Genomic DNA, 6909 nt, shown 5'->3' on the forward strand with positions numbered 1-6909 from the left:
TATTGGTAAATCTTCTTTTCTTCATGAAAATCGGTATTTTAAGATGAACAATGTTTTGTTTATTCCTAAGTTGCACCAACCTTTGTTATCCATTCGTCAATTCTCTAAGGATAATAATTGTTTTTTTGAACTTGACTAGTGTGGTTTTCGTGTTAAGGACATTCGGACGCGGGAGATCCTTCTTTTTGGTCATAGCTCTGGAGGTCTTTATCAGCTATCATTCAATCCAAATACTTCTCATAGTCCAGTTTCCCTCTTAGGCGAACGATTAACTCCCAACACTTGGCATGATCGCTTAGGACATCCCTCTTTTAATGTCTTTAAAGTTCTTTGCAGCAAGTTTAAATTACCAATAAATGGCAAACTTTCAGAAACACATAGTTGTCATGTATGCCCTATGGGAAAATCTTCTAAATTAGCATTTGTTCCTAGGAATTTTAATGCCCTTCATCCTCTTGACATGCTTCATCTTGATGTTTGGGGTCCTGCCCCGGTTCAGTCTATGAATGGTCATCGTTTTTATCTATCTATAAGTGATGATTTCTCTCGTTATGTATGGCTTTTTCCATTATTTCACAAATCTGATGTTGCTAATGTTTTTGCCATTTTCAAAACTCAAATTGAAAATCAATTATCTCGAAAAATATGTGCGGTTCATTCTGTTAAGACTGTACAAACTGATGGTGGTGGTGAGTTCACTAGTCATCAGTTTAAAGCTTTTCTTTCTAAATGGGGAATTAAACATCAACTCACTTGTCCCTACACACTTCAGCAAAACGGTGTTGTAGAGCGAAAACACAGACACATAGTTCAAATGGGTTTGTGTCTTATGACAAAATCAAACACTCCATTTAAGTTTTGGCTTGAAGCATTTAACACTGCTGTGTATCTCATCAACAGATTGCCCATGCGCCAACTTAATTATCTTTCTCCTTACCAAAAGCTTCTCTTATGTGATCCTAATTATCGTTTTCTTAAAGTTTTTGGGTGTTCTTGTTTCCCTTATATTCAACCGTATAACTCCCACAAGCTTATGCCAAAATCAACTCACTGTATTTTTCTTGGATATGATAATACTCACAAAGGTTATAGATGTTTGGATTTAAAGAATGGTCAAGTTTATATCTCTAGACATGTGTTATTTGATGAATTGGATTTTCCCTTGAAAAATAAAAGTGCAGGTTCTTCAATTGGGCAAACACCACTCGGAGCTTTGGCAACCACCGTAGGAGGTGTGATGTACATGCACTCATTTAAAGGGGGTGCAACGAGTACCTGTGGACCAACCTCATTCTGCTACCCGATTGACAAACCGCAGACCAACCATTTTGTTGAAAACATTCATCACCATGTCTCAAACTCGCAAGCAAAATCATAGCCCGGAATTGCAATAACTCAATCTACTGGGCAGCCACCTCACACGCCAAGCCCAATATCAGTCTCAAATCCTGTAACGCCTAGTAGGCCCAGCAAAGCGCGAGTTAATAATCAACATACATTTGTTGAACCAACAACTCAATTAAACTTCACCCCAGACAAGTCTTCTTCACCACCAATTACAGAATCCACTCCTATGGTTTCTTCTTCACCACCCACCACCCCTCCTTGTTCATGTCCTACAAATCTAGCCCCTGAAAGTCCAGATATTTTAAATCCACTCCTCAAGGTCAGACCTATTGCTGAGATTTACCAACAAACTTCACCACACTCCTTGCCTCATGGTCTGATAGCCACTCAATCAGATGACATGTTTTATGAACCATGGACGTTTAAACAAGCATCCAAATTCCATCATTGGCAACAGGCAATGCAGGAAGAAATTACTGCTCTACACAAAAACAAGACTTGGCGCCTCGTTCCATCTCAGCAAGGTATGAATGTTGTGGGATGTAGATGGATTTTTAAGGTCAAACGCAAAGTTGATGGGTCCTTAGAGCGCCACAAGCCTAGATTAGTAGCACAAGGGTTCACCCAACAGGAGGGACTTGATTATGCCGAAACATTCAGCCCGGTGATTAAGCCATCAACGATCCGTACTGTTCTTTCTTTAGCTCACGCTCAGCATTGGGATATCAAACAACAGGATGTTAGAAATGCCTTTCTCAATGGCATTCTACATGAAGATGTGTATATGAAGCAACCCCCAGGTTTCATCTCTAAATCCTTTCCAGATCATGTGTGCAAATTGGATCGTGCACTTTATGGTCTCAAACAAAGTCCAAGGGCATGGTTTCAACGGCTTCATGATTTTCTCTTAATCCAAGGTTTTTTTAACAGCCAATCTGACTCATCTCTTTTCATCAGACACACTACGGAGTCTACTACAGTTATTCTAATTTATATCGATAACATAATTATCACAGGATCCTCTCCCTCTGTTGTTTCATCGGTTATTGATGTGATATGTGACACATTTGATAGTCAGCGCCTTGGTGATTTGCATTACTTCTTAGGTATTGAGGCAACTCGTAGTTCTCATACTTTACAGCTAAAATAGACTAGATACGCTCTAGATCTTTTGGAGAGGTTTAACTTGACTAGCTGCAAGCCAGCAACTACCCCTACTGCTCCTAATTCCCGGTTGTCATTATATGAGGGTGATCTTCTTTCTGATGCTACAGAGTATCGTAGTATGGTTGGTGGCCTACAATACCTTACACTTACTAGGCCAGACATTAGTTTTTCAGTTAATCAAGTATGTCAATTCATGCACCAACCTCGCACCTCTCATCTTCAGGCTGCTAAACGCATCCTAAGGTTCATTAAAGGCACACTACAAGAGGGTTTGACCTTTTACCTATCATCTACATTCCACATTCGAGCTTACTCTGATTCTGATTGGGCAGGATACCCGAATGATTGTCGGTCTACCACAGGTACTTGTATCTATATTGGTCCAAATCTTGTATCTTGAACTGCAAAGAAACAATCTACAGTTTCAAGATCAAGCAGTGAAGCTGAATACCGTGCTCTTGCAACTACTACAGCAGAGCTTAGATGGTTTTCATACCTCTTTCGTGAACTAAATATTTTTCTTCATCCTCCCTCTCTCTTTTGTGATAATTTATCGGCCTTACATATGGCACGCAATCCTGTTTTTCATGCTCATACCCGTCACATTGAGATCGACTACCATTTCATAAGAGAGCTGGTCACTCGTGGATTTTCAAAGTTACATTATATTTCAACAGAGGACCAGTTAGCCGACCTGTTCACAAAAGGACTCTCTAAAGTCAGGTTTAATGCCTTATCTGTCAAGTTGCGCCTTCCTTACGGACGTCTTACTTGAGGGGGTGTAAGCGTAACTATAGTAACCAAATATCTTGGTGTATATAGTTTTTAGGATTTTTGATAGGCTTGCAAATCAAGATTTTATGTCCTGTAATTAAGGGTGTATATTAGCCTTTTTTGTGTGTTTTTCCTTTTTTACCTTTGTAGAACTTCTGTATATAAAGTGGTCTGTATAATCCAAAGGAGATAGTTGGGGTTTTCTTCACTTTGCCTTTCATCTCTTTCACACGCATTCATGTTCCTTTTCTTTCATTCTGTGTAAAGTCTTTCAGTTACAAGGTATATCTGGACATGGGATGTTACACTTGTACCTTGCGGAATATTGGTACAATACCACTCATCATTTGGCCGTCAATATGAGTCCCTTTCATGCACTACATGGACGACAGATTCCATACCTCAACTGATACAAATCGGGCCAATCCATGCACGTAGCAGTAGACGCCAAGTTGTCCAATCAGGTCAGACTAAGATACCTTCTAAGAGATAATTTACACCGCGCCCAGCAACGCATGGCAGACTTAGCAAATCGTCACCGCATGGACAAACAATTCAACATGGGAGACATGGTCTTTGCGCCTGTGTGACTATCGCCAATAATCAGTACAAGCAAGAGCCTCAAAGAATCTGAGCAAAAGATTTTTTGGCCCATTCAAGATCCTAGAACACATTGGATCGGTAGCATATCGCTTGGCACTTCCACCCGGCTCACAAGTCCATCCAGTATTCCACGTTTCCTTATTACGACAAGCCTATAGAAGTCCTGAACCAACACCTCTACCAGAGTTTTGTTTTGTAGAACGACCACTGCAAGAGCTCAAGGACGATCTCCCTGTCAAGGAGGGTGCAACTATTACAGACCACGAGACCACTTCAGCTAGTCCAACCTTGGGAAGCCTAGAGGGGAAACATCGGCCCAAGAGAACCACCAAAAGACCAACATGTTTTCTGGATTGAAAACGTAAAAGGAGTCAAAGCATATTGCATGGTTTTAGAAGGAAGACTAGTTCTTTCTTTCTGAGTCAATAAGGGAGCTAGTGCTCCACCCAAGCATTCATGATTTTCTGTTTTGCATGCATGTCCTAGTTACTAGCTTAGTGGAAGTTAGTTTTCCTTTAAATTGTAACATTAGAAGTTGGAATTAAACACAAAAAATTGCCCCAAAGTTGTCTCTCTTTTTAAACTATGTTCTTGGAGCCTAACCCTCTCAAGGGGTCCTCTCTCTCTCTCTCTCTCTCTCTCTCTCTCTCTATCTATATATATATATATATATATATATATATATATATATATATATATATATATATATATATATATATATATATAAATTTTGTGCATTTCTTACAAATATAACATTTATAGGTAAAATCATTTATATATTTCTTACAAATCTAAATGCTATTATATTACCTACACATACAAAAAAAAGTTGCAAAAGCAATTAATCAGCTTAAAGATAAATGACAAATCAAGTGTTCCTTCTTCTTAAAGAGAAAGTCTTTTCATTTTCTGGGAGGTGGGGTATAAACGATAAAAGAAAAGTTAAATGTCTTCTACTGATCAAGGTGAGATGTAACATATTTGCATGTAGAAAATTTAGTTTTCATAATTGTTTGTGCATTTGTGTAAAAGAGTTGCATCTATCATTTAAAAGGAGAAAAATTATTAGGTCGATAGAAGAGACATTTGATATATAAACCTATAAATTAAGACGACTCAGAGAAAAAAATGTTGATAATGAGACTAAAAAAGGGAAAAGAAAAGATGAATAAAATAAGAGATGGTGTCTTTATTCTCCATCACTGTCCTTTCGATGGTATTTGGTGCCAAGTCTTTGTCCATATATATAATTGAAAGCACTCACCATACAAGATTTAAACCCTTTTTAAAACCCACTAATTATTTTAAATATTTTTGGAACCCTAGCTAATCAGTTAAAGGACAAAACACAAAACCCTAATGTTTCTAAAGTGGTCATTAGTTGCCTTTTGAGATTTTTCAGTCAGTAATGATGCATTACAATCCATTTAAGAACCTTCACTTAGCTCTTCAATAACTTATCAAGCATGATGCTTCCTTTCTCGCAAGAATTGGTGTTTAGTGTTCCAAGTTGACTTTATGTGTCTTTTGATCCAAAAGGAGGAGATTATGATCTCCCCGATCACTCTTTTCGTTAGACGTTTCACATTTTGTGTAAAGCAGTTCATATTCAATCAGCAATACTTCAATAGAATCAATTAAAGAACGTTTTCTTAACCCTTCTCTTAAGAACTCAAACGATGCTTTTTCTTTAGTAATCTGCTAATGGTCTATGTTGAGGTTGGCATATGTGAGTGCTTTTTGAGTCATTCAACCTAAAAGAAGGGAATTTAATTAGTATCAACCCATTAAAATTTTTCGCTATACCTTTTATATATGCTTTTGTGTGTCAGCTAATCTATGTACCTGATTCAAAGAAACTACGAATAATCTTGAATCATAAGGTTCGACTTTACCATTCCTAAGCAGGGTGATATTTTTCCTTTTTTCTCAACTGTTAATTAATAATATTTAATAGGAAAGGCCTTGTAATTAATCGTGGACCGATAATTTTAGCTTCATGCAGCCTGTAATCGCGACTTGGCCTTCCGGTTTCTTATGAAAGTTTTTGGTTGTTGTTCAAAGAAAAAGATTTGTGCTGACTAACCTTCAAAGGAAAATCTATAAAAAAGAACATCTTCTGCGATTTCCAATGGGGTTCCCGTTCTTGCCACGTCAGCCGTAATTAAGGGACCTACGGGAACCATGACCTAATTACTTTTGACAATTTAACGAAGAAAATATGGATCACACAGTTATACTACTAATGAAAGATTCCATTCAATTCCCTCTCCTTGAAATATTGTTTTATGTGTCTTTCTTAAAGATGAGTCCAAAATAAAAGAAGGCTTACATGAACACGCTTTTGTAATTTTGTTCATCCCATTTACTTGGGGATGTATATAAGATTTACGTATATAAGTACTCATTAACATTAACTATATGTCACGTTGCCTTCTACTACGTTTCCAAAAATATAAATATGGCTTTTATAATTAAAGAAATATCAAGATTCAAAAAGAGACATTTATCATAATCTACTAACTTACATATTATTTTTGTACGTAAAACGAAGATCATTGTGGGGGTTATTGGATATCTCAACTGTTGAGATTAATCAATCAAACTAAGTTGATAAAGAAACTCTTACCAACATTATATGTGTCTACTTTAGCCTTCAATTCCACGCATTTTAGGTTGAGTCTCCTCTTTATCGATGAAAAGACAAAAAAGGATGTGATATTATTGGTTACAAATTTGAATTATAAGGGGCCATTCCCCATTAACACATTAAATTAATCACTAAGATTTTAATTTCCACTAACCCTATGGACTTAGTGCCCCAACAACAGCAAAGTGGTTTCCTCTCACCTTTTAGGCTTTTATTTAATCCAAAAGTTAAGCACAGCAAAAAAGCATTGCATTGTGATAGAATTCTTTAGATTAAACAATCAATTTTTAGCTCTTATCCCCAACACCACTACTGTGATTAATTAACTTCATCTATCCCCACCCCCTCCCGTTGTTGTATACAATATA

At 37.2% G+C, this 6909-nt stretch overlaps 1 long non-coding RNA gene across 1 annotated transcript; it reads right to left on the reverse strand.

The window, feature by feature from the left end:
• Positions 1–5106: 5106 nt before the first annotated feature.
• On the reverse strand, positions 5107–6593 carry LOC145004149 (uncharacterized). The gene is made up of 3 exons (XR_013662287.1): positions 6521–6593; positions 5978–6064; positions 5107–5645 (listed from the first exon to the last, which is right to left on the reverse strand). It is a non-coding gene; the product is annotated as an uncharacterized LOC145004149 (long non-coding RNA).
• Between the last annotated feature and the right edge of the window lie 316 nt (positions 6594–6909).

This window comes from Lactuca saligna, chromosome 7 (genome assembly GCF_052625555.1).
Source record: "Lactuca saligna cultivar CGN05327 chromosome 7, ASM5262555v1, whole genome shotgun sequence".
NCBI classification, from domain to species: Eukaryota; Viridiplantae; Streptophyta; class Magnoliopsida; order Asterales; family Asteraceae; genus Lactuca; species Lactuca saligna.